At 37.2% G+C, this 26,443-nt stretch overlaps 1 protein-coding gene across 1 annotated transcript in view; it reads left to right on the forward strand.

Moving 5' to 3' along the window:
• The window catches only part of ciroz (ciliated left-right organizer protein containing ZP-N domains), a 45,300-nt gene extending 27,911 nt beyond the window's left edge, over nt 1-17,389 (forward strand). Inside the window, exon 12 of the transcript XR_014199642.1 lies at nt 17,194-17,389. The gene's annotated coding sequence lies outside the window, so the exon portion shown is untranslated. The remainder of the gene's footprint in view (nt 1-17,193) is intronic.
• The last annotated feature ends 9,054 nt before the right edge of the window (nt 17,390-26,443 follow it).

Consider the following 26,443-nt stretch of genomic DNA (forward strand, 5'->3'; position numbering starts at 1 on the left):
AAAAGGCAGCAACATGATGAAAAGGGAGCTAGTTCTATCTTGATATTTCGGAATGGGGTGGGTAATCTTTCTATAATGGCTTTAGCTTTATGATGTCACTATTTCATCGGGTTGGCACACCTTTTATGCAATTTTTGTATTCATGAGAAAATAAATACAAAGACAAACTAACTGGGCGGGAAAAATATCTCAAAACAGACTCCATACTGTTGGATTTGTATATATATATATGTATATATGTATATATGTGTATATGTATATATGAAGAGTTCAGATGCAAAAGCCTCTAAGTGCCATCTGAAATTTTCTTCTAGAATGATCATTTTTATAAAGCTTGTATTTTTAAGTTAAGTAATTTCACTTAAATGACAATTAATAGGTAATTTGCATTGCCATTTAAGTGAAATTATTGAACTTAAATATATATATATATATTGCATATATATTGGAAATGACAGCCAGATCACCTCAATATTCTGTGGAAAAATTAGCAAGAAACGTCCAGGTAATATGTTTTTTTTTTTTTAAGGAATCATATTTACTGTATAGGAATCTTATTTTTACAACATTAAGGCAGCATTGGCAACAATTTTTGATGAAAACATTTTCATTACTGTATTATTTGTACTTTTAAAAACATTTGAATTTATTTTGTAATAAAAAAAAAGATTTCTAAGAATCAAAAGTAACGGGAGAAAATGTGATACCTCAATATTATGCAACATATTTGTGTAGAATTCTTTTTTTTTTTTTTTGTGTAAAAATACATTTGAGTTTGGTATGAAAAATGTATACTTTTCACACAATACTGAGGAGACATGCTGATGCAAAACTCCATACGCTTGTTTTTTTCCCGTATATTGGAAATGACAGCAGTTACCTCAGTATTATAAAAAATGTGTACCACAGGGTGAATATCACAAAAATTATATTTCACTAAAAAAAAAACTAAAAACATTAGCAACATTTTATTACAGTTTTATTTTCTATCTTTTTGAAGTTTTAAAATGAGATTTAAAAAAGGGGGAATATGTGATAGCAAGTCAATAAAATGCAACATTGCAACACAATACAAATGTTTTTTTTTTTTATGTGTTAATTTCTGTTAGTGTCCTTGTTACACGGTTCATGTATACTGTAGTAATAACTATAAATTATGCATAATTACATGCAACTAACCCTAAACCAAACCCTAACTCTATAGTAAGTACATTTAATACATTACTTAAATGTATAAATACACTGTAACAGTGTAAACAGTGTAACCGAAACAAATCTTAAAAATAAAATTGCTTTTTTTTCATATTTTTCTTGACAAGACATTTGCTTCAAGTCCTTTCTTCATATACTAACATCATCGGTTCTAAGTATGTGCCTTTCATTAAGGCATGTCATTTTATACGGTCAACTAATAGCAACTTGGACCTGAACTGAGTGGACAATAGCAGATACAGTTTGTTTTTGTTGTCCGTCTTGGTCTTCAGTTGGATCTTGAGTGTCTGTGACCTGTCTCGGTCTTCGTCCACCTCACCTTGTGAGTTACTGTCTCAGCTGACAAGGCTGTTCACATCACCGTCCTGACCTCAACATTACTGTACACAAGAGGACAGAAGCAGGCCCAGTGAAAGCTGTCGGAAGTGGCAGTCTGTTACCAGACATAAGCAAATTTGCAGTTAACTTTTTTTAGTAATTGTTTAGGAGGGCTTTGAAATTACCAAAAGGAGTAGAAAGATTCTGTGAGAAAAACTATTCAACTCTAAAAGACCCGGTTGAATCACGTTAGACTTTGAACAGTCTTTTTTTTCATACACAGAGTTTTGAAACCTTTGAATGAGGTTATTTTTGTCTTTTACTCCTTGTGTTTCCAATGCTCAAAGATTTTATAAGAGATTCTCATAGACAGCCTCAAACAGAATCAGGCTCTTTGAATCCGTTTAGATGATTTTAAAAGGAGAGGGAAGGCTACGACTCTGAGATTTATGGCTTCGCTGTCTTTCTCTGGATTGATGCTGAGCTTTTTCCGGCCCTTTTTGCTTTTACAGCATCTTGTATCCAGAGACATGGCATCAACCCAGTAAAGGCCTGTGTAATGTTCAATACTCAATGTTTAGGACCAAAAAAAACCTATAAAAAATCCAATTTCGCTTTAGTTAAAGAACATTTGTTGTCTTCCGTGCGTCATTGACGTGTTATTTGTGCGAGGAGAAGCGCTCACAAATGAAATCTTAGAATGTAAGCAAGTATGAGATGTAAAAGCAATTGTGCAGTTTGCTTTTGTGAGCGTTCCTCCCCCCCCTCTTTCTCCAGGTTCATTTTAATTCATGGTATTGCTATGTAAATGAGAATGCTGGCTGAGAGCAAAGGAAGGTGAGTTATAAGGACAGGTGAAGCAACGGAAGGGCATCCGTTTTGATCGGTTGTTACGCCGCATCGCATTAAGGCTCTAATACAACCGGGCCTAACGTGAGCTTATCGTTTGAACAAACAAGACAACTGTATCTTTGCCTCAGTTTCACATCCAGCGAAGCAGCGGCGTGCGATACGGGGCAGTAAAATGAGTGATGTTTGTAAAACGGGACAGTTGTGCCCAGTAAGCAAATTTACGTGGATGCTCTGGAGATTTTATGTGGCTCTTCATGAGTCTGGTGGCCTAATGCACCCTGACACTCTGTTTTGATATTATTACTACATTATACTGGCAATTTTTGAGCGAAAAAATACACTACTTAGAAAGTCGAAATTCATAAATAAATTTATGTCAAACTGCACTTAATATTGATTTTGTTAGTGTTCAGATTCAGTAATAAGGTAAAGGGTGCATGAATATTTAAATATGATCTTCATTTCTGCATCTCCTAATGGCCTGAGCTCTTCCACACTCAATTTAAACACAATTTAGAAACTATAATGTATTGAAAAATACAGGGATTTGGCAATAAATCATGAAGAGAATATCTCAGGCCTATTATAAGGTAGTTCAATATTGGCCCCCAGAGGGGCCCGCACAATTAGATTCCTGTTTTTAAGCTGCTCAATTATCCTCCTTCTCTCATTTCAAAGGGACTTCTATACCTTTTAAAGCATTTAGCTTATAGAAACAACACAATGGTTTCGGTATTAAAAAAATGTAAGGGGCGGCAAGGGAGTTGAGGGGGGAGGATATCAGTTGTGCCTGCGTGCATTTCTGGAGAGAAAATTACATTTCTATAAGCAAAAATAATTTTCTTAATCAGTGTATTTTGCTGGTTTTCTATAAAAAATTATTACGAAACCGTAAAATAATTAAACAGAGTATTTGTTAATGTTTATTTTTGTAAATCCCTTAGCATTTTGAAGCATAAACCACATTTATAAAACCTCAGATTTATTCATATTTATTTATTTAACATTTCTCAAGTAAATGAATCTTATTTTATGGACTCAGATTTATTAATATATATATATATATATATATATATATATATATATATATATATATATTTATTTAACAATTCTTAAGTAAATGTTTTGTTTTAAGGATTTCATTAAAATTTCAATTTATTTTTGTTTTCTATTTATAATTTTATATTAAACACTTCTCAAGTATCTTGTTGAGAATTGTTATTTAGTTGTTTAGTTAGATAGTTATTTTAAACAAGAAAAAAACACCATCCATCCATCCATCCATCCATCCATCCATCCATCCATCCATCCATCCATCCATCCATCCATCCATCCATCCATCCATCCATCCATCCATCCATCCATCCATCCATCCATCCATCCATCCATCCATCCATCCATCCATCCATCCATCCATCCATCCATCCATCCATCCATCCATCCATCCATCCATCCATCCATCCATCCATCCATCCATCCATCCCAATTTTCACAAGCGGCCTCGTTGTCAGAATATGTCCATTTAGTACTTAATTAGAATCTCTCCCATATAGTCTCTAAAATGGTTTGTAATATTGCCAAGCTGGGTGTCTTGAGAGATGTTGTGGTGTCTAGTGGATACGAATGGGGATGAGGTGAAACTAATGAGTGGTTTGAATGCTTCATCAGTGAGTATTGAGTCTAAGGAACGGCTCACACAATTGCTCAAGTAACAATCTTAGATGACACTTTCAAAAGGTCATCTTAAGCAAAGCATCCTCATTTGTCCACTTGTCTGTAATGTCACCACATGTTGATGTATGTAGCCTCAGTGCATCCTTTAAGCACATGCAGCCTTTATGTGAACCAAATGCTCTTTAGTGCACCAAACACTACAGGGTTTTAAACAGTTCAGTATGTGCAGTCCCACCGCTGGCTCCATCCAGACCTCGACGGCTCTGTGTTTTACACCATCTCGGTTGAAACAGCTGATTCTGCTTCAGTTTTGGAAAAAGCCTTTGTGTACATTTATAATCCATATGGTTTCTATTCACAAAATCACACATTGTCATTCTCGCTTGTTGTCTAATAACAAAAGAGACTGCCTCAGCACTGCTGAGAGACATTTTGCCAACATATTTACATTCTCAGTGTCAATGTGAAATAAGGACATCAAACGGGAATGAATGGCAGCTGTCATATTCTCAGCATGCGGTCATATCATCTTATGCCACTGCAATGACTGTCACATGTATTGCAAAAGTATGAACTTGTCCATTTCTGCCACTTTTAAAATGTCTTGTAATAGTAATAATAATAATAATAACACAAGGGTGAATAAATCATGATAGAATTAAAAAATGTATGCTAACTTTCCCTTTAATGCTGTAGTTCTGCTACAACAGAATTGAAAATGTCAGTATAGTATTTCTGGTGCGTTTGATTTCATACAGTTTTCACATTTGGGATCATATAACTGGTGATTATATTTAAAGGAGCATGATATACTGCGTTTATCCTAAAATATATGTTCTGGGGTCTGTGTGATGTATTAGCTGTGTGACTGGGGTGGTCAGTGATTAGTATAGAGTGTATTATGTAAAGGTGGCCCGGCTCTGGTGGCTAATGGCCTGGCTGTCTACATAAGTTATGGATGTACCCTTTTGAGCAGAGGGGTCGCACATAAAGGACCACCTTTTTAATTCACAGTCACCCACGGTCATGCTAAATGGCTGATACTGGAATTGAAATCCTAGTTTATACCCATACACACACTCTTTGTTCCAAATATAGCCATTAACTTTGATGGCTGAAAAGAGGCACATTTTCTACCCTCTTCGTTTCACAAGGTTAAACATTTTCTATGTCAGCTCTAGTCTGTGCCTTATGAATATACCACTTTTATATCAATTGTGTAAATGGTGTACACAATTAGTATATCATGGTGACATGTAAAGCTGTCATTATTTGCTTTGCATTGCATGGAAAGTCTTTAAAATGCATCCTTTTGTGTTCCAGCAGTTAAACTGAGTACTGGGACTTTCAAGGGAAAAAAGGACTCAAACACACCATAAAAGTATCATGAAAGCTATTTATATGTCCTATGCATTATATTCCATGTCTTCTAAAGTCATATGATAGCTGTGCGATAAACATGGTTGTTGGTGCGTTTATGTATTCATTTGAATCTTGCATTAGAATGATTCATTCTTAAAGGGATAGTTCACACAAAAATGAAAATGGTCATCATTTACTCACCCTCACCCTGGTAACCAGACAGTTGACGGGAGCCATTGACGTCCATAGTATGGAAAAAATTATATACAATGGAAGTCGATGGCTACCGTCAACTGTCTGGTTACAAACATTCTTCAAACTATATATTTTTGTGTTCAAGAGAAGAAAGAAACTCATACAGGTTTGGAACAACTTGAGGGTGAGTAAACAGAATTTTTGGGTGAACTATCCCTTTATATGAATTTCTGTAACTCACTGACTCGATTCGGTTCACTTGAAAGTAAGATTATAAGTGAAATATAAATTTCATCTATCATCTGATTTCAGTACTATAAAACTATATTTTTATTTAACGATATACTTTTTAATGGTATGGGGAGAGCAGGGCACAACCTAATACTTTTTGACCTTCTCAGTTTGTGTAAATCCACTTGGGCTTCAGAGAATACATTTTTTCCCTACATTAATTTCCCACTTGTCTAGTACAATTAAGTGGCTTTGTTTAATTCATTCAGTGTATACTTTTTTCCCCGATATACCCCGAAAGATTGGAAGTGAAATGTGACAATATGCCCCATACATTGTGACATCACCATATGACAGCTAAAAATGTTATCTGATCTAATAAAAATAATATTCAAGACAAACTAAAATATAACTTTTTCATATAAAATAATGGCATTTTTTTATAATTAAATAAATATATATATATATATTTTTGAGTATGACAACACACACCGCAAAACACAGCTATAAAGCATATAGTTCAAAACATAATAATTAAAGGGCCCCTATTATGGATTTTTGAAAATGACCTTTCATGTAATGTGTAACATAGCTCTAAGTGAATGAAAACATCCGGCAAAGTTTTAAATCTGAAAGTGCACCGTATATAAAGTTATTGTCTTTCAAAAGTAAGAGTCAACTCTGAGTCAATTAAATTAATCGTTTTTCAAACGAGTCATAAGCCATTTCGTTGTGACGTCAAGCCGAAACATTAGAATATTGCGCATGCACAGACCAGGGAAAACTTGAACCTCAAACCAGCAGCTGATTCCTGTGGATACTGGACAGCATCATGTCGAGAAGACGTGCTCTACAAAAAGCCAGTTTTTTTTCACTGCCCATTGAGGACGAGCATGTGAAAAATCAGTGGTTAAAGTTCATCTTTATCAGGATACCACAGCAGTATAATCCTAAACTTTTGCTGCGTTCCCTTTATTTTACTGACAGACGACTGCTTCCGGAGTTCAATCCAGGATTCGCAAACCGCTTGCTCTTGAAAGATAGTGTTCAAAATACTTAGTTTTGAGTTTTATATTGTGTAGGTCTCCTGCTTCTGGCTAACTCGTGTTATTACTGTCTTACTGAAATACTTCTGCTGATCAGTTGTGGGCCACTATTACCTAAAACTGTGTCTATTAATGCAGATTGTCTGTTGTTCTCACTACTTCTTTGAGTAAAGATTAAACATGGAGCAAGATTTGTTTTACCAACGTTTATGTTACATCAGCCATTCATGCTAGAGCTCGACTTATGTATGCATTGTTATTCATACAGTTTCCCCATGTTCACCGCAATAAATTTGAAAAATACTCGGTACATAAATAATAAGGCATATAAGTAAAATAATTGGTTTATTGATGGACATGCACTTGTTTTAATGCTGATGGTGAGGAATTACACTTTGCAACATCTCATAATGTACCTCAAACCGGGTTGCCTGGAAATCCAGACCTAAATCTAAAAGATTAATGGTCTGGCGTCGACTAATGAAAATCGCCCAGCTCGAGAGGCGGCACCAAGCATGCATTTGAAAATCTCACTGCACGCAATTGGATAACACTACGACCAATCACAACAATAAACCGCATACGCTTAGCTACCAGCGGAGCTAACTGGTAGATTATACTCTTACCGTATCCGGTCGGCAGAACAGCAAAAACATCCTTCTTGCAAAGGAGCGATTCGGGCGCCGTCTTCTGTTCCTGTTTTAGATAAAAAGCCAAGTCTAACTCGTTCATTGTAGCGGCCAAAGCCGTTTCAAACAACTGGTATTCATCCATAGCCATCTTGCAATGTTTACTAATGACTGTGACGTCACAGCGCTGTCGTCATCTGTTTAGCTCGCCTCTGGCCCGCCTATATCAGATAACCCGATGTGATTGGTGCAGCTCAGATCGAGGGGCATATTTAATGAGCATCATGACTCGACAACAGAGTAACTCACTGAGAAAATTCAACTTGTGCTCTCGCGAGAACTCTGGATTACCAGGGTACAAACCGAGTTGTGTATCTCTGAGAAACGTCCTGCTCGAGTCGTCCTTGCGATGGAGGTTCGGGTTGAATGAATTCTTCCAATGTTTCATCATCGGACTCGTGCTCGGATTGATATGGGATCATCGACGTCATCGTTTGTTACTGTGTTTTAGTTTATGGTGTAGGAAGCCTCAAGACACGCAGAGCTGACGTTGTTATGGCAATGGACGTTTTTCTTTTCGACACGCGCTGTACGCGGTAAACCAATCACAACAGACTGCGCTGTCTGGCCAATCAGAGCAGAGTAGCTCACGGAAAGGAGGGATTTAAAGAGACTGATTCATCTGATGAGTCGTTTGAGAATCATTGAAAATGTGGTGATGTGCAAATGTATATTATGAGAAAATTAAACCGTTTTTTGACCTTTGATGCATGTAAACCTATCGTAGGAGTCTCCAAAACAACATTAGGAAACTTTAAAATAGCATAATAGGGGCACTTTAATCATTTCTGAACATTGACTCTCAGTCTTTATTCACCTTTTTCTAATGGTTTCTCAATAGAATTCATAAAAGTATAGAATATAAGTTCATTGTAACGCAGTGTGACAATGTGCCCCACCTGCGCAACTGGGATTTAAACACAGCTAGTGTCTTCAGCTGGTTAGATCAGCATTAATCTATTTTATAGATTAAAATAATATCAGATTTGTCTAATTTTAAATAAACACAAAAAACAGAGATGAAAAATGAACTTCAGTAAGAAATTAACTTTTCCTATGGTTGAATACATTTTCAGTGATATCTTCCAAAGATGTTTTAATTTTTGTGAATTTTTTTTCTCTATATAGTGTTGATATGGCAATTAGTAAATACACTAGGTTTTGTCATGCTGGCATGTGTGTAAAGTTTTAAAGCACGTGTTATAACTAGCCCTGCATTAGTTTGTGCCCCACTCACCCCTACTTTTGCGTGTTTTTGAAGCTTGAAAGCCTCGGTCCTCATGCATGGAAAAGAGTGATCTGTACACTTCTTTTTGTGTTTTTCTTTCTCTGGAAGAAGGCAAGGCTTACAGGTCTGAAACCACATGAGTGTGAGTAAATGATGACAGAAGATTTTCATTTTTTAGGTGAACTGTCCTTTTAATATTTTCACGTCCATTCTTGTCACCCTCTGTTATGTACATATGGAAATATGAAATTCTCTTCTGGTGCTTTTACACAGTCAATAACACTTTTCATTCGCGCTCTGACACATGAACACACTTAGCGCGGGAACCTTTCATGTTAATTGTGTCTGTGTTCCAGCTAAGGCCCTTAAAACACAGACGCCTAGTCCCCATCTGCCACATAACACTGATTGCGAATGTAGCAAAATCCTGATTACTGAATTTCTGAGCAGCTCCTTTGTGTACGGCACTTCATTTTTCCTCTCTTGAGTAGATTATTAAAAATTGATAATTCTTTGTAATGGCCTCATTTCTGTCAGTTTTCATATTTTAATCTGGTTTTAAGGAAAACAAGATACATTAATCAAATATGACAGAACACTCTCTTAATGTAATCATGCAAGGGAATATGAATTGCAAATGCACGAGCCGCCCCCCCACCCGCCCATGTTCTTCCATTAATGTTACAAAATAAAATAATCATGACCATTTTACATAGAGATCGACGACATGCGATGCAATGGAATATTTAAAATCGGCTTCGTTGGAAATGGTTGAAAGTCGAGGCTTTGCACCAAAGGCCGGTACTGCACGCTTTAAACAAATCCAAAATGACATATGCATCCTCACCAGTGGAGACGAAACAGGGATTTTTTTCCGTGTTAAAAGCAATGATTTTTTTTCTTGCTTGAGTTATCTTCCTAATGGTACATCACTGTCTGGGCCTTTGTAGTCAGTTTGATATTTAACCTTAATAGATAAAGACTGAACAAAAGCACATTTCTTGTTCCTGCCCTCTGAATACAGTGGTTGTATGATCATAACAGCGTTAAGCGTGCTCAAAACAATTGTACATTCTGCTAAAAAATCTGTTAAGCATTTTAGAGATGCAGCTCTTTGCATTTAATCTGATAAAGATTACATACTTTTTATGCCAACAGTTTGCAGATCACTGCACTGCAAGAGGAACACCGTTAACCAGAAGTCAATATCTCACACAGAGAATGGAAAGCCATAATTAGATTCATTTGCAACTCAGATCAATGTTTTCCTGAGGATGACGGTTATAAAGTAGAAGAGAGCATTAAAAACTCATAACTAAATAAATATGTGTTTTGAAAAAAAATAAAAAGAGCTTGCGCCCAATAGTGCTCATAAACCGAAATCGGCGTGTACAAAAAAAACAGAATGAATATTTAAAGACGGCGGAAAGAAAATGGCACTAATGAAGAAAGGCAGTTCTAAAAGGCTGACCCAGGAGCGAGGGAATTCTTCGGAGGGTACCTTGGCCATACTTAGAGAAAAGCAGATAATTCGTTAATGTCACGCACTTGTTGGAAATGGCAGATAAATGGATTCCAGCCATTATTTGCTGGCCTAAGTGAAGTGAAGGAGGAAGTGAGGCAACGAGGACAAACCCAGTTATGAGTGATAAGTGTCTAAAAGCTAATGAAGGCTGGATAGGCCAAGGTCAATGGCTGCCGGTGAGGTGTCTGTGCGGCTTTGCTGTCCCGGTGCTTAAATATAGTGGAATATACATTGAGCTTTTAACACCTTGAAACATACGCAAGGCTGGAATATGAAATATGGGCTTGTAATGGCGTTTTAATGACCCTCTCCCCACCCCCTTCCTGGCCTAAGATTGGAAATCAGAGGTGAACCTTGATATCACTGCACTAAGTGCTTGTAATGTGCTGTAACTTTTTCCTCAGTGTGGCCACTAAGGCCATTTTGCATAGGTGACAAATGTCTTTTTTCTTTCTAGTTCGCCATTGCAGTGGAGGATCAAAACAGCAGTGCAAACCAAAATACTTTTTTTCTTAAAAAGAATATTTTATTATTTGGTTTTCTGAAAAAACTTACAATGGAAGAAGATGGGGCCATTTTTTATTTACTATACTTGAAACGGAGTGTTTTTAATGTTCAACTTTTAAGTTATACGGCCACATTTACTTCCACTGTAAAGTTCCTCGTTGTGACTCAGGTTTTTGCTTTTTTTAAGAAAAAGGAAGTCAATATTCCTTTTGATTTTTAATTGAAGGAATACTCCCCCATGCAGTGGTGTTGTGGAGATGTTTTGGGTTTTTCTCTATTGTTGAATCGGTGAATAAACATCTCGTGGGTGTTCTGCCGGCGTGATAGAAAGGGCTTAAAGTCTTCACTCTTAAGCTTGCTAAGGAGCCTTTTGGTTCCCTCCACTTGAGTGCTTAATGTCCTCTAAAGACCTATATTACACCCCAATTAGATGCCACTCTTGTTTCCCTACATCAAGGGCTTGACTCTACTGGCTTGTCACCTCTCTGTGCCCAATCAATTTCATTACTCCAGTTACAGCCCAGCTCGGGGAAAGCTATGCCCTTAAACTTCAGCTTCTGTCCAGATCGATCAATAGCGCACGTTGCTGCCAAGGTTCCATTTAAAGTTCATTTATTTCAAGCCATCATATAAAACAAGACAGAGCATCAATGTGGCCCCACTTTGTTTTATTTGTCTGAGGATTTCCAGTATGGCACGTTACCCTAAGTGCTGGGAGCGGAGTGGTTAGATTAGACAGGGCGCTTTCCTTCACACAGAGCCGTCTGACAGCTTATCTCGATATTGGGTCTTCTCTGTGCTGTATTTAACACCGCGCGCTCCAAGAATAACATCTTCATAGTTTTGCATCCTCACACGACTTAATATTCAGTGTGAAGCCGATAAGTGTGTCTAATGATTTGTATGCTTATTAATTTTAAGAGGTATGTTATGAATTTACAGTCTATTTGCTTATATAGGGTAATGGTGAAGTTAATATTTACACCATGAAATAATCCTCTAGGAATATTTTGACCGGACTGGCTAACATTGTTCTTCCCTCATCTCATAAACTTCACCTTGACAGCTTAATGAGTTCGACAGTGTCCAAGAAGTTTATAGAAAACTAGGTCATATCGATGTAATTGAGATTTAATTTCATAATTATTATCATTATTACGTTTATGTGCGAGCCTTGCATTATGGCACAGTTTATTGACAGAGGGTTGTCTACAGTCCTTCACAATCAATATTATGATTTAAAAAAAGACTGTGCCTCTTTTAGGGAACTGCTGCACATAGATTTTTGTCATCTTTAGTGCACAGCGAAATACTCTTTGATATAACTTGGGATTTTTTTTCTTTCCACAATCAATTAACACTTGATATAACAAATATATATGGACATAGTTTTTTTTGCTGGGCATAATTGTATTCTGTAGATATACATTCATATCATAAATGCAATGTTTGAAGCATGAAAACTCACTGAGCACTTCAAAGTTGCACAGTGCTATTAACATCTATCCTCCATAGATTTCCTGAGTATAATCTGAGACATTAATTAATTTTAACATATATAATGGAACAGGGTAGATTCTTTATTCTGCATTATGTTAATATTCATGTCTTGGGAAGTCCTTGGAGATGCTTTTGTGGTTTGGTGAGCCGTTGTACATGCATCTGGTCTCTTTATATTCATGAAAGCCTCTGTACAATATCCTGGTGGTTTCAGGTTAAGTAAGTTTATTTTAGACTTCTTTCTATAACTTGTAGACAGACAATAAAATATTTCTTTGCATTTAATGCACTGCTAAGTAACTGCCTTAAATTTTTTGCCTTTAAAAAGAGTTGCTTATAACATAAAAAAGTAGAAAATTGCTTAACTTATTTTGATGAGTTAAAGCAATGTAAAAATGTTGTCATAACTTATTGATCATATAATTGTTTACAGTGTGGATGAACCTAGCAAGAATTTGAGCTTTGATTTTGATACAGCACTGTGTGCGCTATAACACCATTAAAAAAAAAAAAAAGAAAGATTATTATTATTATTAATAATCTCATTATTATTTGTTAAATGTCTCCTCACCTTAGAAATATAGTCGGATTTCAATGAAGCAATGCTAGGCTTTTATCTAGATATTGAATATCACAGGCAGGCAGTGGCCGTGTGTGTATTTGCAAGTGTAGTGAACCGAATGAGAAGCCAGAACCCTGTAGTGTTTTAATACTCGGTCCTCTCACTGCAGCGTCTCAGGCTCCTCGCGGTAGTAGATTTGGCAGCGCGCACCAGATCTCTGGGAGTGATTCCTTGAAAAGCTGGCCCAAATGAAAGCATCTTGTTTTAATCAGGGATTCTGGCTGGAGCAGCAGCAGCAGCTTCGAGAGCTGTGAACCCTTGGCAGCGAGTCGACTGCAGTTTTGTGGCACCCGTACAAAATACACAAATATTTCCTCTGTAATTACGTGTCAAGTTGAACAAGCAATATAGACAGGGGGTGTACGTGTCGGGCACGTTGCAGTCGGACATCCAGGACCGCGAGAGACCCCCAGTCTAAATGAGTCTTTCAGATTTTGATAGGTTTTGAATCGGCTTCCAGCAACGTAATGGACCACATTGTAATTGAGACTGCTCAATGGATTGAGTTACATCATGTGGTCTTGACGCTGTCTAATGAAGTGGAGAGGGCCTCCACCAGTTCACAGGATACTTCAAAGCTTGGGTGGATGGATGGCCAAGAGACTAAGTAATTGTGAAATCATTGACTCTCTTTTTTGTGGTTCGTCAAGTTTAATGACACTGTGGTGAACAAGCAATGGCATCAGAGCTGAAATATGATAAGCTCAATATCCATTTTTTGAGCTGAGTGATGCAGTACGTTTCAAAACGTTCTGTTTGCCTTCAACTTCAATATTCAGACAAGCAAAGTTTTGAAGACTGGAGTGGCTTGTTGGGAAACATAGAAATAAAGGGTGACCTTTGAAGAATAACGCAATCTATTTAATTCTACACTTTCTAATGCCTGAGAGAAAATTTGAGTCTTTTTAAATATAATCTTAAATATTTGTTATAAGTTGTGTAGTAAAGTGAACCGTTTTGAATGCCATAAAAGATTATAATAGAAAAGAGAAAACTGTTTTAAAATCTCTTTAGCTCATCTTATCACATTATCAATCATGCCGTAGCTATTTGTCTTGAATTTTTGCATGCGAGTTTGTGTGCACATGTGTGCATCGTATTGTGGTGGGGGGAAAAAATCCTATTGTTGTTTTATGTTAGCCTCAAGTATATTGTTTATGACAGTCAAGTCCGCCTAGCCTCTCAAGACTGTGTGCTAAGATCACCAGCCAAAAACTTGTCACAGATGCTGACTGATAAATGTAAAAACTGTAGTAGGCCTATTTCATGTCACTCGGCCGTTTCAATTTTTTTTTTTTTTTTTTTTTTACTACCATAGTTCATATTTCATTAATTCCAATTATATATTTATATGACAGTGTATGTATACACATATGATTTTTTTTTTAAGAAAAAAGTTAACAAATTTTTTAAAGGACATTTTTATTACTTTTTGAATTTCTCAAAAAAATGTATTTCATAATTTTTATATATATATAGCATATTTTATATATTTGGTGATTATTTTGGCTAAATGATATACATTTTTCAAAACAAATTTATCATCAGTAATAATACAATGCAATAGTGTTACTGCTACACAAAAATGTCCAATAATGAAATATATACTTTAGTGTGTAGTATCTGATAAAATGACTGGAGCAGTTCAGTGAGGTTATCACACTGCTATATACTGTGCTGACTGAATTATTCCTGCCAGTAGGTGGCGCTTTTGCTATACATAATTGATATCCCATTCAGCAGAGAGGAATGTCCTCTAATTCCAGAAAGGAAACTTGTACCAAACAGATCTTGTCCGAGTCATCACAATACTTTGGCAAGTCTATACTATGCAAAACTGGATAGGAGAGAAAGTGTTTAACCTTTTTTTTTTAAGGTAAAAAAATTATTATTTTCATTAGAACATAAATGGATGAAATTTCAAAAAGATGTATTTTTCTTTCAATATAGAAATAGCATGTTTAAGCTCATTGACTAGTGTTCAGTGTACTTGCATCAAATTATTTCAGAAGTACTATAATTAAAGTAGTATATTTAAATGATTTTCAAAAAACATGATCATTTAATATTATTATTTTCAATATTTTAATTTACACATCATTTATAATTCTACTATACAATTGCAAATACTTTCTATGTAAGTTAAGTAGTTTACTATTTAAATAAAGTATTAAGTACTGTATTTCTATTGTTGAATAAAATGATTTGAATACGAGTACATAAACTTCTTGTCGATTTAAATATTTTCTAATACTTCACTGAATGGATGTTTACAACATTCTGTTGTTGTGTTCTCATCCAGATATACTTGACAAATTTCCTAGTGGTTCAGTTGTGGGTCAAGTTGTGTCTCAAATTTCGTTTCATTTGCACTAGGACAGAGAGACGCCCTTCCCTAATGATAGTCAATAGTATGAATGACTTTTAGGACATAGGCATACTCAAACTCGTCTGTCTCTGCTTAAACTTGCCAGAAGGAGACAGGCTTTATTTTCAAGAACAGTCTCCTGATTTGCAACTGAAGAGCACTGTCAATATAAGGAAAAGGTGAGGTTTCAAGGACTCGCACCGTTTACCTGTGTCATCTAGAATGGTGCAATTGCTTTTCCCCACGAGGAGATGAAAACGCTTCTTAGTTTCTAATCTGTAGCCTATCATGTACTATGCAGAAATAAGCCTTTCAGAAATAGATGTATAACTGCAGGAGGTGCATCTCCTCTGTATTAAGCCATTCACATTAAAACAATGTCGAGGTGATATATTTAAATCCGAGCCCTATTATTTTTATTGTTATTTTGCATTTTCTCATTCCCTGCCTCGCATCTTTGGCTGCCAGATGTGTCCCAGGCTGAAGAATTATTCCTCATCCCTTGAGTCAAATAAATGCAATCAATATGAGCATTGCTCTCAGGCCTTGAAATATTACATTAATGTTCCATGTGGTGACATTTTAGCTGGAATTTTCAAATACATCATGAAGGCTCAAATTAATATTTATCAGCGAGAGCCTTTTTTATGATTTGCAAAACAGTATTAGCACTGAACTCAAATTAAACACGTGGTGAGATCGCAGTTATTGTAGATTACCTTCAGATGAAAGGATATTTTTAACCTGTATCCCCGAGACCACATGTGGTGGATGCACGCTACTGGAGAATACAAAAGATGTCTATTACAATATGCCTCCTTACCCACGCAAAATGAGTAAATTACACATGAAAGTGGGTTTATTGCATTCTGGGATTGCTCTTTTTTCAGCTTTTACCTGTAATGAATACTGTAAATCAAATAAACTAAATTGTTATGTTTAATATTTTAATGCCATCCTAAGGCTTGTTTAACTGTTTTCATACCTGTGAAAACACTTTTATCCGTTATACAAACTTGATTTCTGTTTAAAGCTTCCAAAACAATACTGTCAGTTTAATAGTATGCATGCAGCACTTCTGGGAATTGCATCTTATCATTTATAGATCTGTTTTAAATTATTCTTGTCATTGAATCCAAATTTATGCCGCCATTGATCTCGAAGGGAAAATATTAAACGATTTGGGGTCGGTGTTTGGTGACCCTCAGGTCAAGGAGAATTTAACATTGGTGTTATTGAGCGTTGCGCGCTCTCACCTGCCGCGGTTCTTGTGCTCCCTTTTGTTTCTGCTCATTTGCATTTTGTGTGCGTGCACGACGAACAGATTACCGGAATGCGATTTGAGACTCTAAGTAATCATGGACTTAGCCTACACCTCTTGAGGACTTTTCAAGCCAGTGTTTTTAGTTGGAAACTATGATATTATTTACATGCCTCTTTTCAAGCATTTTTTTCTCCCCTCATAATGCACACATATTGTATTTAAATCATAATCCTGGTGTCATTTATCCATTTTTCATTGTATGCATAAACCAAAAATCTTTGAAGCAGCCAGTCTGCAAAGAATCCTTTTATGGGTACATAGGACACAGTGCTGCATTGCCCACAAGTGAATGTACTATTTTAGGAAATTAAAGATTATACTATCCAACAGCAGCCCCTCAGGCCCCAAAAATGCCCTTCGCCTTTCCCCCTCATCACCTACTCAGATCTCAGCTGGAAGCTGTTCATGAGCAAGTTTTAATGTCTGGCACCGGTTGTGTGATCATGTAAACGGCAGATATGTTTTCTGAAGCTTAGGACAGTAGAATTGCTGCCAGGAAAGCCGTTCTGACATTAGTGTGTGTTTTCCTGTCAGCCGCAGCACCACTGCATGTGTTTGGCCCGGTTGCGGTGGTTCTCGCAGAAGCAGGTGTTACAGCTCGGTGCAGTTCTCCCCCGTGGCCCTGTGATGGAGAACATCTGGAGAGCCTCTGTTCCGCCCCTTTTTTCCTGTTCCCGGTAAGACCAGGCAATGTAGTGAGCAGTATGGTGCATGTCGACACATGGCTCCCAAGTCCCCCCACAGGGTACAGAGTGCCTCCGCATCCAAACTCTCTTACACAGTCTGTGCTCAAGAAGTTTGATTATATAGAGATATTTTCTTTGGTTGTAGCTTATTAAACTAACTCAATTCTTTAATGAATGGTTAACACTTTCTGCTAAGGATCAATTTGTTAATATTAGTTAATGAATTAGGTATCATAATGTTAATTTTACATGCACTATTGTTCAAACGTTTGGGGTCAGTGAGATTTGTTAGATATGTTTTTGAAAAAAGTCTCTTATGCTCACCAAGGCTGTTTATTTGATCAAAAAACAGTAATATTGTCATTTAAATTAACTGTTAATATATTTAAAAATGTAATTTATTCATGTGATGCAAAGCTGAATTACTCCCGTCTCCAGGGTCATATGATTCTTCAGAAATCATTCTAATATGCTGATTTGCTGCTCAAGAAAGATTTCTTAATACGATCAATTTTGAAAACTGCCAAATATTTTAGTGGGAAAACATATTTTTCAGGATTCTTTGATGAATAGAAGGTTCAAAAGAAGAGCATTTTATTTCAAACAGAATCTATTGTTTGTAAATGTCTTTACTGTCACTAATGATCAATTTAATGCATTTAATTAATAAAGTATTCATAAAAAAACTTATTGACCACAAACTTATGAATTGTGATTACTTTTTAACATTTAAAGATGTAAAAAATAACATTAAAGTAATTTAGAATATGAATTAGCCATAAACAATAGAATATTTATAAATTAACAGTAACCTAGATTATCAAATCAAAAAGTTCATTGTTAGTTCATGACACCTAACTAAAGTTTTTGAATTGAACATTATTGTTTAGTGTTGCCAATGATCTCAAACAAATTATAATTTGGCACATAAATGATGTACTTTTTTATGTTCAAATTAGCCAGACTTTACAATCTGGGCTAATGGTAAAACAATATATATGTCTATCTATTAACTTTGTGAAGCAGGACCAAATTCTGATACTGGAGATTTCATCTTTCTACACTTTACAAAATTATTTTCATGATTTGTTATCATTATATCATTAAATATTTTTTCTTTTGTCAAATCAACTTAATTTATGTGGTTCAGATAACATATTTCGAGTTGCTGTTGATTAAACCAATCTCCATTGTATTACATAATTTTTTTACATTTCAATTAACTTAAAATTTTAAGGCAACCAGGTTACTTGTTTTAAGTTCAACCAACAATAATTCTTTTTACAGTGTGCCTTTATGATATTCCACAAATATGCACGGCAACTACAGTATATACATGTCAGATGACCATTAATGTTTTAACATGCTCGCTCTCTTCTTTTTGTAAATGTGTAAAATCTTTTCACCATGTTGTTCTTTAAAAGCATTTAACTTTTCACTTTGACATTCAAATCTGGTGATGAAAAGGAGATGCTGGTCGATGAAAGAGTAATTAAGGTTCATGTAAAAATGATAGCACTTTTATCCAAGGTCAAATAGCCCTTGAGGCAAATGAGCTGTTTTCTTCACGTGCAGTGTGTACTAGTTCACGCTCACCTAAATCATGTAATTCTCATCACATCATTTGAGTGATCCCCGGCAGTGAGATTGCACATCCACTGGAATGAAACATTAGGATCTTGTGAGAAATCATTTTGAATCGTACTGCAATCACTGGTCTTGAATCCCAGGCAACTGCGATTCAAAAGTAGTCATAACTGCCGCAGGTTTGCAGTATAAGTGAGCGACGGTGGTTTTCTTCCCAGAAGCCCCTGCAGAAATAACATAACATACACAGCAATGTTTGATGCAGAGATTTAATTTTCCTACCACTCTCCATTCGAATAATATATGAAATGAACCTCCAAATTAATTTGCAGGAAGACTCTATAGTAACAATGTAATCTTGGTGTTAGAGCACAGTTGCAAATGGATTTCTGTCTGTTGTAATTTCATAAGATGCATTCTGGGGGGTCACCTTAAATGGTGTCCTCATTTTTTAAAGCCAAAACTATCCTGCATGCTGTCAGCAGAGAAATCTTTGCAATGCAGTCTGGTTTTTTTGCCATCAATTTGTGTAGTATCATGTCCTGTCGTGTGGAATATCTATTTTATTGAGTGGTATTGGCACAGGTGAGTAATTTTATATCCAGATGTCCATAATAAAGTCAGGGTGTCTTCTTACTTGTGCTTTATGTTGTGCTTAGTTTAACTGATTGGAAGTTTTTTAATGTTTGCATAGCGTAGCAGAAAAGAGAACATAATCGAGATGCTTTTTGTCTTATTGCGAAATGTGAAAGTTGCATTGCGTTTATCAATCCTTCACACTTTCAGATGCACAAAAATGCTGCATATTTTCCATTTAAAATTCCCAGAGTCTGCTCTTTTCCATGAATGTGATCGCAACATATTGCAAGTCAATCAGACACTAATCCACCAAAGTCGATCAAGCTGGTTAAAAATGGCTGCACAGGTGCAATCAGATCATCTCCGACCGAGCTTGATTACGCAGTTGGATGTATCAATGTCAGACATCTATGCCTCTTTTTCTGTCTCATATGGGAAGGAAAAGGAAAACTTTGTGATTGCATGTCTGGAAGTGTTTCCATCTGTCTTTCTTTGGGGGAAACAGATCACGGCAAAAGGAAGCCGCTTTTTAGTCACTATTGGATCTTGCTCATATAGAAAACATGTTACTTGAGGATTAAAAAAGTCAGCAACTTTCACATTTCTAAATGAGAGGTTCATTTGACACTGTGTTGCCTCCTCTACCACCTGTCAGGCTATCTGTCACGGGTTGGAGGTCTTCTCCACCACCATAATATTACCCCTTATACTGCAAATCCACTCAGCATTTGCAGAACTTTTCATACGTCAAACGATCCCACCCAAATGCCCCATAGGACATAACTCAGAGCCTAAATTTAGGCAATATATTAGGAGAACCTTTAACTGGCCCCAACTGGCATTGCTTTTTTGTTTGCTGGGACATTTTAACACTGGCAAAGAAATGGGCAAATTAGCTGATTCTATTGAAGTTCTTCTTTATAGTGACTGAATAGTGAATTTGTCTCAGAAAGTTTTTACTGACTGGCTTTATTCGACCGACAGTTATGAGGCGTCCCTTGTATAACTCTGTATGTTCTTTTAAAAAGGTTAATAGTAATCCGATGTCTTAACTAAATTAAAACGAAGAGGAACTTCCAGTATTCTCTCCGTCATTCTCCTTTCAACGGGAGACTAAAAAGCCACATTTTCCCTCGCCAGTCCTGAGGAAACCCGATCAGATTGCTCTTTAATTTCATCATTTCAAAGTTTTATGGATTTTCCAGTTGGTGCACTTTTCATAAACACGCTTTTCACCCCACACACCCCCTCTGGCCTCCCCTGTGTATGTCAGCATTTTCTCTGTAGGAAGAATCTGGAGGGCTGAAAGTTTATAAATAAGCCTTCTATCAAGTTCCACAACAGGTGTGACCTCCCTGTGTCCTAAAACTGAACACTTTCAAGGGCTGATATCTGAAAAGAGGGGGTTGGGAGCAGAAGAGTGGGGATTTACTGCTATCTAAAATAGAGACCTTCATCAACCACTGACTATTACCTTCCAAAGCGGTGCATGACTCCTGGCCTTAGTTTGTTTTACACAAAACACGCTTGCCCTTGCTTCTTCTTACTCACACATCACGCTTCTAATCGGCCCATTAAAGTTGGGCACGGTATCGAGTGCAGCAACCGTAGCCATGATTAATAAACAGAATTTGCAGATTCTGCCAGAGAAAAGCTCTGGGATCAGTGAAGACCTTCTCTTGTAGCGGATACACACTTGCGCTTAAACCATATGTTCCATGACGAAATGCAAGCCTCCTCCCTATGAGCACTCATATACATTCCCATCTACGGACTACAAGAAAATGATTGCCTTTTCTCTTAACAGACTCCTGGACTGTTCAATAGGAGTCTAATGCCCATGGCAGATGGACAGTAAGTGCTATACGAGCAGCTCCTTTAAAGCTCACCACGGACCACATTATGATGTTTGCATCATTTACAGAACAGGCACATATGCTTTTATGCGGTGTACGCTCAAAGCACATGATTTCTCTGCATTCTGATTACATTTTTCCATTTTACGCAGCAAGAAAACGCTCAATATTTCCAATAGAGCAGTTTTCAAGTTTGAGTCTAGTACCTCATCTGTCATTGTATTAATAAAGTGACAAAAGCTGGGTAGCGGTAACCCCTGCAGACAGTAAAGAGGTGTCAAAGGGCTTGTCCCAAGTACACAGGGATTTAAAAAAATATATATTTAACCTGAAGGGCACCTCCTTTACTCCTCACAGCAGTCTGAGGACAGCAAACAGGTGAGCGAGAGGGGGAAGGTTGTTGGATTATTTTACATTATTTTGATTAATTATTCAGATGCCTCCCATTCTGCCCGTAATGACTCGGTATGCTACGGTCAGACCCACTGAGCTTTCATAACTTACCCTGAATGACTGGCATGAACTTGAGCAACTACACTCCACATGATACATTTACACAACCTGCAAGCAATTCCAGGAAACTTTGTAATAAGGATACAGTTCTGCTTATAAGTTTACATACATATATAAAGTGTGTGTGTGTGTGTGTATGTGTGTGCTGCATCCTCAAGCATTAATAACATTTTGTATTGCCTTTTAGTTTTGCAGTCCCTGGTTTGTCATGAGCTACTCTTGAGTTTCCAAGTCCTGTCAGATCTATGGTTCCCAGCATGCTTTTCACCTCACAGTGGCTCAATGATACTAAGATCCAAGGAAGCAACACAGGATATTAAGAATCAAGGGTACGTAGACATTTGTGCAGTTTTTATTTTATTTATTTTTACATAGGGTAAACATGGGTTATGTAAAGCTGTAAGCACACAACTATAGCTTGTGAAAAATCTGTGATCATTTATGCATTTAGGCAGATGTGTTTATCTAGTGCATTCAACCTATGCATTTTATCAGTGCATGTGTTTCCTGGAAAATGAACCCATAACCTTGGAGTTGCTAGTGCACTCAATGTGTTTTGCTAGCCCCCTTCCATCAGGAAACGGATCAGAGCCATGTCTGTCTAATCTTGGTACTTCCTTTATACAGTAATATTAGCAGTAAATAAATGAAGTTTGCATTTAATTAATTTAAGGGTGCATAATATTATTTGATTGAAGTGTGTTATGAATTATTACATTGGGAGCTCGATGGGAGTTTGATTGGACAAAACTCTGAATGTGGCTAATGATTCAGTGAAGAGATAAACAGCTGAAACAGCTCCACGTCAAATGAGAGATTAGTATACAAGACCAAATGCACGGGGCACAGAGCACCCTTTGTCTCACCCCCTATCGGAGAGTGTCAAAAGCGTATAAATATTTCAGAATGAGGTGTGCGCACGGGCGAAACTCCCCCATCAGGCATCTGCTCTCTGGGTTCTCGGAGGGAGACAGGTGCAGATGCATGAAAGAGGATTTCATTTCTAAAATAGTATTTAGCATTTTCCTTCTTCTGTGGAGATCCCTGTCTGTGAGAAATTCTCATGTAATCATACACCGCACTCTCAGAAAACTTTCAAAGTTGATCCTCTGAGACATATGGTGGCTTATCCAAAAGAGAGGATGGCAGGAAAGGGGGTGAGGAAGGATTTATATATTCAGACAAAGAAAAAAGGACACTCAAACTGCACAGAAAGTGGCTTATAAAGTAGTTGAATCTGAAGTATGGAAACAGAGAAAATGGTTTATAGTTTACACCCATAGAAAAAAAGGTTCAGTTGGGCTCAATATAGAACTCTAGAGTTCTTTAAAGAACCCTTGGCAAAAAAGATAATTTACTCAACCTCATGTCATTACAAACCTGTAAGGCTTTCATTCATCTTTGGAACACAAACGAAGATATTTTTTAATATAATCGGAACGATTTCTGGACCCTCCATTGACAGCTACAACTATCACTTGGACGCTTCAAAAAGTTCATAAAGAGAACATAAAACTTATCCATATGAATTGAGTTGTTTAGTTTACTGAATTTAGGCTCTTATTCACATATAAACATTTGTCAAATCACACTTCAGTTATGGTAAACGGAAGCTCAAGCATGTTCACTTGACGTGCGAGAACCAATAAGGTTCATTCTTGTGTTACGCAGCGCATTTGAGCTTCCGCGAGAACCAATGAGGTCCATTTTCGTGTTACACAGCACATTTGAGCTTCAGCAAGAACCAATGAGGTTCATTCTTGTGTTATGCAGCGCGTTTGAGCTTCAGCAAGAACCAACGAGGTTCATTCTCGTGTTACGCAGCACATTTGAGCTTCTGCAAGAACCAATGAGGTTCATTCTTGTGTTATGCAGCACATTTGAGCTTCAGCAAGAACCAATGAGGTTCATTCTTGTGTTATGCAGCGCGTTTGAGCTTCAGCAAGAACCAACGAGGTTCATTCTCGTGTTACGCAGCACATTTGAGCTTCTGCAAGAACCAATGAGGTTCATTCTTGTGTTATGCAGCGCATTTGAGCTTCTGCAAGAACCAATGAGGTTCATTCTTGTGTTATGCAGCGCGTTTGAGCTTCAGCAAGAACCAACGAGGTTCATTCTCGTGTTACGCAGCACATTTGAGCTTCTGCAAGAACCAATGAGGTTCATTCTTGTGTTACGCAGCGCATTTGAGCTTCTGCAAGAACCAATGAGGTTCATTCTTGTGTTATGCAGCACGTTTGAGCTTCTGCAAGAACCAATGAGTATGTTCTAATTAAAACTAAATTCATAAAATTAACTCATGATGGGAACCCCTAAAATGTTCAGTGATGCACCTGACAGAACCCTATAAGGTTCTATATAGAATATTTTCTTCTATAAGTGTTTAATGGAGTCCAAAAGTCTGAAATAGCTTATATTATTTAGTATTCCTTTCTAATTTAATATGAAATGCACTTTTAGTTTATCTCCTTTATACTTTAATAGCAGCAGCACTTGAGCTGCATAAGCTCCACAGGTTTGTAAAAACAACAACAACCTGATGATCATGTTATCCAGCATGACTTTCTTGTGTTTCAGTGGAGCAGGTCACCTCATGGGGCCTGCTATGTTGAGATCAAATGACATTTTGAATACTACTCAATTGATCTTTTATTATTATTATCAATATTGTTTGTTCTACTATGGTCTGTCTGAATACTTGATTCCAGCTCTTTATATAAAGTTATATATATATATAAGTATCGCTCAGCTCTATAAATTTAGGGGTGGTGGTGGCGCAAAGGATAAGACACATGCCTTTGGTGTGAGAGACCCGGGTTCGAATCCACTGTGAGACACCAATGTGTCCCTGAGCAAGACACTTAACCCCTAGTTGCTCCAGAGGCGTGCGACCTCTGACATATATAGCAATTGTAAGTCGCTTTGGATAAAAGCGTCAGCTAAAAAAAAAAAAAAAAAAAAAAGAAAGAATATAAATAAAGATGAACATATACACACACACACACATATACATACACTCACCTAAAGGATTATTAGGAACACATACTAATACTGTGTTTGACCCCCTTTCGCCTTCAGAACTGCCTTAATTCTACGTGGCATTGATTCAACAAGGTGCTGAAAGCATTCTTTAGAAATGTTGGCCCATATTGATAGGATAGCATCTTGCAGTTGATGGAGATTTGTGGGATGCACATCCAGGGCACGAAGCTCCCGTTCCACCACATCCCAAAGATGCTCTATTGGGTTGAGATCTGGTGACTGTGGGGGCCATTTTAGTACAGTGAACTCATTGTCATGTTCAAGAAACCAATTTGAAATGATTCGAGCTTTGTGACATGGTGCATTATCCTGCTGGAAGTAGCCATCAGAGGATGGGTACATGGTGGTCATAAAGGGATGGACATGGTCAGAAACAATGCTCAGGTAGTCCGTGGCATTTAAACGATGCCCAATTGGCACTAAGGGGCCTAAAGTGTGCCAAGAAAACATCCCCCACACCATTACACCACCACCACCAGCCTGCACAGTGGTAACAAGGCATGATGGATCCATGTTCTCATTCTGTTTACGCCAATTTCTGACTCTACCATCTGAATGTCTCAACAGAAATCGAGACTCATCAGACCAGGCAACATTTTTCCAGTCTTCAACTGTCCAAATTTTGGTGAGCTCGTGCAAATTGTAGCCTCTTTTTCCTATTTGTAGTGGAGATGAGTGGTACCTGGTGGGGTCTTCTGCTGTTGTAGCCCATCCGCCTCAAGGTTGTGCGTGTTGTGGCTTCACAAATGCTTTGCTGCATACCTCGGTTGTAACGAGTGGTTATTTCAGTCAAAGTTGCTCTTCTATCAGCTTGAATCAGTCGGCCCATTCTCCTCTGACCTCTTGCATCAACAAGGCATTTTCGCCCACAGGACTGCCGCATACTGGATGTTTTTCCCTTTTCACACCATTCTTTGTAAACCCTAGAAATGGCACCAACAACCATGCCACGCTCAAAATTGCTTAAATCACCTTTCTTTCCCATTCTGACATTCAGTTTGGAGTTCAGGAGATTGTCTTGACCAGGACCACACCCCTAAATGCATTGAAGCAACTGCCATGTGATTGGTTGATTAGATAATTGCATTAATGAGAAATTGAACAGGTGTTCCTAATAATCCTTTAGGTGAGTGTATATACAACTTTATAAAGCTTTGCGATACTTATATATGTTCAACTTTATATATAAAGCTGAGAGAGAAAGAGAGAGAGAGAGAGAGAGATTAAGCTTGTGTAAATGACCTGAGTCTGTGTATCTCTCAACAGTGTTCGGCAGCAAGGTCTCTTCTAATAGCGAAACTATTTATCTGTTTCAAGAACAGCAGCATTATTACCTCACTAGGAATGTCATGTAGCTTTTAATTTGCTATGGGTTGCATCATATACAGGTAATGGGAAAATGATCAAGTGACGGGTGCTGTTCCGAGGTTCACCGCTTGGTGGCAGTGTGCTACCCAAACTGACGCGAAACCGCCAAATGTGACAACATAGAGGAACGAAATGGATAAAGCAGTTGAATCTCTCTCA

Source organism: Leuciscus leuciscus (assembly GCF_965113295.1).
Source record: "Leuciscus leuciscus genome assembly, chromosome: 18".
Lineage (NCBI taxonomy): Eukaryota > Metazoa > Chordata > Actinopteri > Cypriniformes > Leuciscidae > Leuciscus > Leuciscus leuciscus.